Here is a 9382-nt window from a genome sequence, read left to right on the forward strand (position 1 = left end):
TTCCAATGATCAGTTTATTAGGCCATGCAGTTTTCCTGTCTGTACCTGCATTTCCTCAAACGCATTTTGAGAATCTAGCCTAGAAAGAGAAACTTTCTTGGACTACAAAGAAGTCCAGCCCTTATCACGGCTGCTAAAACTAACAACTTAGCTGAATATTTCAAGATTTGTGTCTCATCTCTAGTCAATGGCTTAGCATAGCTATTTTCCAGAGTTTTCATTCTGCAGGCCATTTTATGAGAGAAATTAAGTTAAGTATAAACATTAGGGGCCTTATATCATGGATTGTATTTCTGAAAGAGCCAAAACTCAGGATCTGGCTGGAAGATAAGGTCCATTTGGTAGCTCTTTGTTTTCCTTATCTCAACTATGGATAAAGATCACATGGTTCTATAGCTGCCTACTGACACTGCATTCTAGTCACTGCCTAGATGTGACTTGCATTTGTCATGTCCCACTGATCTTTTATAAAGACTAATATACACAGCATGGCATTGTAAATCTACAGAAGGCTCTGGACAAGTTCAGGATCTTGATTTGCTTTGGAACAATGAATGGTTAGCAACCTCTAGAGGCGCAGCTTCCAGGGAGCCAAAGCTGGGACTTGAACCGCTGTTTCTAGTTGTACAGAACATTTCTTCCACCTGCTAGGGAAGGTCTCTTTGCCACATTGATATAGAAGAGCAAGCAACACTGACACCTACTGGTTGATGATTTGAATTGCATAGACACACCCATTTCTTTCAATCCATAGCAAAAGCCAGGCAGGAGGGGACTGAGGAGGGTTGAAGGCAGAAAGTCTACAGTTAAGTGAGAGAAAAAGAAAAATAAGTCTCTAGGAATAATACTGTTTTCCTTATCCCAGTAAGTGTGTCTGTTTAGGGTTATAAAAAAGTGGCTTTATGATTCATCATCATTGTGGCAACATCACCCTGTTCACAGGCTTGTTGGTAGATAGTTTACTTCCCCATATGCACAGAGAAACATTCTTTTTCCTTGCTTCTTTCTCTAAGTGTTCACAGGAGTCTTAAATCCTCCCTCTGGCAGGGAGTCCCCCCTGTTTTATCCAGTTATTTCCCCCCTTCCCTAGCTTTTAAAAGACACCCCTTTAAAAAAAAAAGTCAATTTAAAAATTTGTGTAATTTAGGAAAATGTGGGGTCCCTTGACACAGATTCTGGGGATGCCCCTCAAGAGCAGAATCACATTCTGCAAGAGTGTTTTATGGATTGCTTATATTTTTAGAGTCAAGTTGTTTATCTCCACACCCCACAACTTCAAAGCCACCATCCTCCTCTCGCCCCACGCACCCCTCTCCAGATTCAAACTGCATTTCTACACTTGTGCTTTCATTTTGTCTCCTGTAGTGATAGATCAGTAAGCATTTCAAATGCAAACCCAGGAAGCACACAGCCAAAGGAATTTTCCCTTTCCCCCTTACAATTAGGTGGACTCTGAAATTGTTATTTGCAGTAATGCTGAGTTTATTTTGCAAGCGGACCGATAAAATAGAGTAAAGCTGGATACTTGTTTTGTTTGTACAGACCACCAACTCAGCCAAACCTGGGTTTTAGATCAGGTGATAGATCATGGTGGGTTTTCAGGGCATTCAATACCCCTCTGGCTACAAATGAGATTAGTTTTCTATAGCTGGTTTTCCTCACAAACATCCCTGGTGAATGGAGGAAGGAAAATCTTTGAATCAAGAAGTAACTGTCAAGTTGCCTCCAGCATCTGAAACATCCCCTAGTGACAGTATAGGACAATGATTTAAAGAGAAAGAGGGTCATATTTTGCAATCTGAGTGGTCTCCTCTATCTGATGAAATCAAAGTACTATCCACAGATGACTCAAGCCTCACAGCCACTCTATGTTAGTTCCTTATTTTTTCAATGGCCTTAAATAGACCTAGATTCTTACTCTCCACCCAGAGTATCAGCCCCCTGCCATCCTTGTTCTCTTTGTTACAAACTTTATATGTATTGGTCTCCAGTGATTTTACAAGAATCTGAGTTTTGCCTCTAGTTCCCCACCTCCTGACTTAAGAGATAAGAGGAGAAAGGCCTCTCCCCAACCAAATAGTGAGCAAGCATCTAGACTTACAAATCAGTCCAAAACATTTAGAAAGAGAACACCTGTTGGTAGTGCAGAGAATAAAAATCAGCCTGCTTTCTCCTACATTAAACTACATTCCATTTTGCTGTGCACAACACAGCTCTAACCTCTCATCCTAAGCTTCCCTAACAGGCCACCTATGTGGAGGAAGGAGGAAGAAAAAACACACATACCCCACATGCAGTCTTTAAAGCCTCCTGATTTCACACACCCACCTTCTCCACCAATCACTGCTTGCAAGCTGCTTCCTCACCCTTCCCTTTGCAGCCAGGGAATGAGACTTACCCCAGGTGTCTTCCATTAGGGTCTCTGGTACTCACTTCAATCCTGTGTGTACACACAGAGACACACACACAAGTGAAAAGTAAATTAGAGAAAATAGTATTTTCTAAGTCAGCGGATCTTAACCTTTCCAGACTTCTGTACCGCCGTCAGGAGTCTGATTTGTCTTGCATACCTCTAAGTTTCACCTCAATTAAAAACTACTTGCTTACAAAATCAGACATAAAAATGCAAAAGTGCCACAGCCACTATTACTGAAAAATTGCTGACTTTTGGATTTTTACCATATAATTATAAAATAAATAATTTGGAACATAAATATTGTACTTATCTGTATGAAATTTTAGCTTGGCTGACTTCACTTGTGCTTTTCCTGTAGCCTGTGGTAAAACTAAGCAAATATCTAGATGAGGTGAAGTACCCCCTGGAAGATCTCTGCGTACCCCAGGGGTACATGTACCCTTGGTTGAAAACCACTGTTCTAAGTGACAGATGAGAGTAGATATGGGCCAGAGCCACAACGTGGGGGCAGATATGAATTTCAGAGGGGAGAGTATTGGATCAAATTATCTGATTCAGATCTGTCTCCCATTCAGAGGGCAGATTCCCACACACGACTGTATCAGCAAGCTGATGCCTGTTCTCCCGCATATCAGCAGACCTCAATCTACATCACCAAGTCATGCCCCCAATGAAGCACAGACAATGACATGGTTCTATTCCGTGCCCTGCCACAGTGCCACTGGGCTGCTGGGTGAGGCTGGGCAAGTCACTTAGCTGATCTGTGCCTTGGTTTCCCCATCTGAAAATTGAGGTACTTGATGCTAATAACTTCCTTGGTAAAGTGCTGTAAGGCCTAAGCAGGATGTGGGGCATGTGGGATTTTGGCTGCGATATATGGGGTCACATGCACACACATACACACACACACACGAAACAAACAATTTTTGGCTTGACATTTTTCACGCTTTGATTGTCTTAGGACTGAAGAGAATCTCTTTGGGAATGCATGAGGTTAATCAGACAAACAAGCTGTTCCTGATTTCTGAACACTTAGGGTATGTCTACATTGCATTTAAAAACCTGCCGTTGGCCCACATCAGCTGACTCTGGCTCGCAGTGTTCGGGCTGCAGCCCAAACTCTGGGACCATCCCACCTCACAGGGTCCAGCAGTCAAAGCTCCAGCCTGAGGCCAGAAGGCTACACGGCAGTTAAACAGCCCCTTAGTCTGAGCCCCGTGAACCCAAGTCAGCTGGCACGAGCCAGTCACGGGTGTCTAAACGCACTATAGACATAGTCTTGGTGGCCTTTCACTTTTTGATAACTATTCTATAGACTCTAGCCACTAGCTCTAATAATACGGAAAATACCATACTTCTTTATGTACATGATCAGATACACAACCACAGCTGATCAATTTCCATGACCATAACAAGATTAATACCTGCCCATTATCCACATGCGGCATTCCAGCTTTCCATTGCTATGCCTTTAATCTTGAATATTGATAAACTACATCACTCATTTCTTAATGACTCCTAGAAGTTATTGTGGTCTAACTACCTAGTTACTGCCTTGTGACCAGATTGCTAAAGCCCTCCTACCCCCTGACACTCCCTCCTTACAGAATTCTGTGGGGTACTGCATTTTCGTGCTTACTTGTTTGCGTCTCATAATGAAAGTTCAGAATTTGTGATCTGGGCTTATCTTCTTGGGCCTACCAGCTTTTAGCTAAGATTCAGCCTTTGGTATGACTACAGCCACAAGGCCTCTCACTAACAAAACCAAGCCTTTAACCATAGGAAAGTCTAAAAACCCAATTATGTGTGTTCTCCTACTTGCTGTCACAGACTTCATAACATGCTAAGCACGCTTAGCAAAGAAATTATATGTTACCCAAAACTATAAACCCTCCAAGATCAGGTCAGGGGATCAATAGTCAACAGGCAGATACTCACAGGGAAATTATAACTGCTTTCAGTAGGGTGTGACGGAGTGGACAGATATGGGATTCCAGGCCTACTTTCCTCTGTAATTTCTTAAAGTGTCTAGCCCTGTCATTTGCAGGACCCGGTATAGTGCTCTGTTCAGCTCCCTCTCCAGATGAGCTCTCAAGCTAAGTAAACAAGCACAGCTCCTTAGTTAGTGATTAAAAGGTCTGAGAACAGTAGACTTGATTTAGCTGCTGAAGGTCTCCATGGACTCCTGAATACAAGAGAACTAGAATTACTGTAACTCTTCGAAATCTGCAAAGTGAAGCTGTTCCTTGAGAAGGTAACACAACCAGCATTCTCAGTCTCATCCTACAAGCTGCAGATAAAAGATTTCTCTTTCTAAGCACCCACCCCTTGAGAAGATGGAGCGGTGACTTTCTGTCTAATACTGGATCCCCTAAAGCAGTGGTTCCCAAACTTGTTCCACTGCTTGTGCAGGGAATGCCCCTGGCCGGCCGGGCCAGTTTGTTTACCTGCTGCATCCTCAGGTTCAGCTGATCGCAGCTCCCAGTGGCCGCAGTTCTCAGTTCCAGGCCAATGGGAGCTGCAGGAAGCGGCGTGGGCCAAGGGACTTACTGGTTGCCGCTTCCAGCAGCTCCCACTGGCCTGGAACTGAGAACTGCGGCCACTGGGAGCTGCGATCAGCTGAACCTGTGGATGCAGCAGGTAAACAAACTGGCCCGGCCCTCCAGGGGCTTTCCCTGTGCAAGCAGTGGAACAAGTTTGGGAACCACTGCCCCAAAGGCTTTGCAGACAAAATTCCTGGTTCCACAGGCTGGCAGTGTAGAATGGTGAGAAGAAACTTCCAATCCTTTCTCTCTCCACGTCCAGACTAGGAATTAAAATCGATTTTAGATACGCAACTTCAGCTACGAGAATAACGTAGCTGAAGTCGAATTTCTAAAATCGAGGTACTCACCAGTCTGGACGGCGCGGCATCGATGTCCGCGGCTCTCCGCGTCGATTCCGGAACTCCGTTCGGATTGATGGAGTTCCGGAATCGATGTAAGCGCGCTCGGGGATCGATACACCGCGTCCAGACTAGACGCGATATATCGATCCCCGCGGGTTAGTCTGGACGAGGGCTCAGGAAACAAGCCGAGTCTTCAAATGAACCAAACCACTCAGTGATTATTGTCTGATATTTTAGATTGCATGCTCTGCAGTCTAGTCATGTTGCATAGACATATGAAATTCTGGGCCAGATTTCCAGAAAAGTTGGTGCATAATTGCACTAGCTGAAGTGTGTGTGAGTGTGTACACCTAATTTGCATATGTCATTGCCATGACTACACTCCCAGCGTGGTTATGTATGCATACAGATAGCCAGTTAGATGAGAAGGGCCAGATTCTCAGCTGGCAAACAGCAGCGGTGCTCCATTGACTTCAATGTAGCTGTGTCCATTTACACCAGCAGAGGAAATGATCTGAAAATAATCTAGTTTTGTTGTTTCATTATTCCAGGAGAACTGGAATTATTGCAGTGTTTTAACAGCTGTCAATCGGCACTGGGACATGAGAGGGCAGCAGCTCCTGACTTCAGGATCATACCCTAAGATCTCAGCAGTAAAGATTCCCCTTGGTAAATAATCCACAACAGATTTAACAAGGAAACAGTCTCTAACTTCATTTTCCCAAGGGATCTTACTAATATGCCCCTATATGGTTTGGAGTAAAGAAAATACCATGTGAAGACCATCAGTGCTTTTGGCATTCGCTGACAGCAGTTTGGATTTGCAACGGTCCTAACAGGGGACTCTCTTAGGGTGGCATTAATAAATATCTATGTTATGGTATTGTGCTAGGAGCTGTACTACAGGAGACATAAACATAGTCCCTACTACAGCTGGCCCAGGGATGTAGGGCATCTGGGGTCTACTGAGCACTGGCTCTCCAGCAGCTGGTCACATGGGCTGCAGGAGAATCCGGGAGCTAGCTGGCTAGACATAATTTTTTTTAAATATCCATTCCATGAAAATTTTTGCATATCTGATGTTTTGTTACAGTTCTGGGCAAGCCTTCTTTGATTCGCCCACAGTACAGAAATTCTGGTTCCTGCTCAGCTCTAGTTCCTACTCCAAAGACGTTACAGTCTAAATTACTTAACAGTGATGACCCCTGGGATTTTCAAGGCTCCATTATACTTCTCCATGGTCAGAGACCGTCATTGCAACCTTAATTTGGCCCCCTTGTATGTATGATAAGTCTTTAATGACATGATCACCTGTTATATTTTCCACAGGACCTCTGCCTCATTCAGTGCACAGGATGGATCTGCTCTGGGGCTGGTGTAGTGAAAGGGGCTGATGCCTGGAGAAACCCTCCCTCATTTGTTGTAGAAGTCAGAAGATGTGTGTGAATGAGGCAGGGGACTGCAGGACGAGAAAAGAGGGTCTCATGAGGAAGGCAACTGTATACTGCCCTGCAGAATTGGGCTCTATCCCTGCTTCTGCCACAGAGTTCCCATATGTTGCTGGGAAACTCCCTTAAACTGAACTTTTCACACCTCCGTTAACGATGCCCAACTCGAGACCCTGGGAGTGAGCATTCCCAGCTGCCACTGACGTCACTGGGAGCTGTGCTGTGAGCATGCACCATGCTATTTAATGCTAAGTCCTCTGTCGTATCAGGTGTGACGTGCCTCAAGTAGGTCATCCAGAATTAGTGGCCACTTTTGACCTTAATTTCTCTGTGCCGAATTTCCAGACCTGTAAATCAGGGGTAACAGTATCACCTCGCTGTACAGGGTATTGTGAAAATCAATCAGTTAATGTTTGTGACATTCTCAGCTGATGAACACCATAGAAAAGGCCGTGAGGAAATTAATAATTCTCTATTCAGAGCAAGGTAAGTAAATAAGGCTTCAGGCCACACGCTGAGTAAGGAGGCGAAAACAAAATATTGAATAGCTGGGCATTCAGTGAGCACCATTCATCTTGTGCACTCAATGAGGCAGGCAGGGGAAAAAATAGTATGTGATCATGTCATTGAGGACTATATGTAATGCATACACACAAGAGGGCAGAGTTAAGGTTGCCAGGTCCACCTTAATTCTGGCATTTCCTAACTTTTGAGTGCTTGCCTTTGAAACCTTAGGATTCCATTATGTATTTTTTGCTGTATGTATCATATACAGTGAAAAGTGTTGATGCTAACAATGAACAAATGCATCCTGTGCAGGGAATCTTGTGTAGTGGTTACAGCAGGGGACTGTGGAATCCGCACTCCTGGCTTCTGTTTGTAGCTCTGCTACTGATTAACAATGTGACCTCAAGGCAAGGTGCTGATCTGCAAGGTAACCAATGTTCTGTTTCAGGTTTTCCATATGGGAGTGACTTCCCAAAAGGCATGTGGAGAATGGAAACAAAACAAGATGGCAACACCTCCACCTATCCTGAAAGGAGATTGTGCAGTCATTCCCAGATTGGAAAATCCCTTCATGGCAAAGAGGAAGAATTTGTCTCTCCTATTTTATTTCATGGCTTCTGAGTTCCTGTAAACCGGGGTGGGTGTAACAGCCACAAAGGAATGTCAAAGAACCCAGATCCATTCTCTGGGCCATCACAAGCAGAGGAATTGCAACCAGCATGAGTCACACCTTCGTTTGGGCTGGTAAGTCTGGTGAGGGTGAACTAGGGTTTGGAACTGTTGTGGGTTTTACTGGAGAGTTCTTGACGTGCAGGATATTTAGATAAGTCAGATGTTATAGAGGGATTCTGTGCTGGTGATGTTGCTAAGGGTGAAATGGGAGCTGGGAATGAACTGTAACTTGGAAACCAACAGTGCACCCTCTTGTACAGGTGAAAGTGACGACTCAAGATGCAGGGCAGTGAAGAATCAGTCCCAGTCCCTATTCGTAGGGAAAGAGACGCATGTTGAAAAAGATGTCTGTTTCTCAAATTACCCAGATGTCAGGCACATTTGGAAGGGAGATGTCTCCTTAGTACATGGCTGGATCTCATTCTCCTCTATCACCTGTTTGACACAGTAGCTCCATTCATTCCAGTGGAATTAAACCAGGTTAAAACTGGTGTAAAAACAGAGGCAGAATCTGTCCCTGAGAATGAAACTCCCCAGTCCAGGAGCGGCTGGGGGCTGAACAATATTCTATTTTTTTCCATCTCTAGTCAGATCAATATTGAGTAAAGCTGGTTGGAAAATGGGTTTTGCTTCTGCAGAATGTGTCAACAAATCCAAACAAAAATAATTTTGTTGGATTTCTCAATGGAAAATTTTGACTTTTCAGCAAAAAAACCAAAAAAAATAATTAAAGAAAATCTATAACTGAAAAGCTTTCAGGCTTTTCACAAAAAGTAGGGGGGGGGATCCAAGGAGAGCAGACAGTTGGGTGAAAAATTTCATTTAACCAAAAACCCAGTTTTCCACTGGAAAAAAAAGTTTGTATGGAACCTTTTTGGCCAGCTCCATTCTGAAAGCTCCACTCTCATGGGTATGGAATTGTTGGCCAAAACACATTGCTAGCTGCTAGGAGCATATCTGACCTGAGATCTCATGCATGGCAACATCTCGCCAAGGTGCAGATCTGCTGGAGCCAGCAAATTAGAGATTCAGAGAGCTCAGAGGATTAGATAATCACTAACTTCTCTCCTGTTGTTTTGCCTTAGGTTTAGCTGCCTTCCTTTTTCTTCAGTGTGGTGAGTTGCTATGTCCTTCTCAACGGCATTGTAAAGGCTCAGGCTGGATTGAAAGAGAATGCTTGTTCTGAAGAAACACACTGGGACCTGGGAAGTCATTGCTCCTACCCAGTTTGGAGACAGACCTGTTGCCGAATGCTTTGATTCAGGCCCTAAACCAGGGATAATCAATTATTTTTTGTCAATGTCCAAATTCCTCAGTCAAGGTATAGTCAAGGTCCAGACTTCAGAGAAAATACAGAAACAACAATAATGATAATAATACATCAATAAAAAGATGTCACAGTCCGTTCAAAAGTGTCTGGCAGTCTGGATTCGGCCCACAGTCCAGCTCTTA

This window comes from Gopherus flavomarginatus, chromosome 5 (assembly GCF_025201925.1).
Source record: "Gopherus flavomarginatus isolate rGopFla2 chromosome 5, rGopFla2.mat.asm, whole genome shotgun sequence".
Classification (NCBI taxonomy): domain Eukaryota; kingdom Metazoa; phylum Chordata; order Testudines; family Testudinidae; genus Gopherus; species Gopherus flavomarginatus.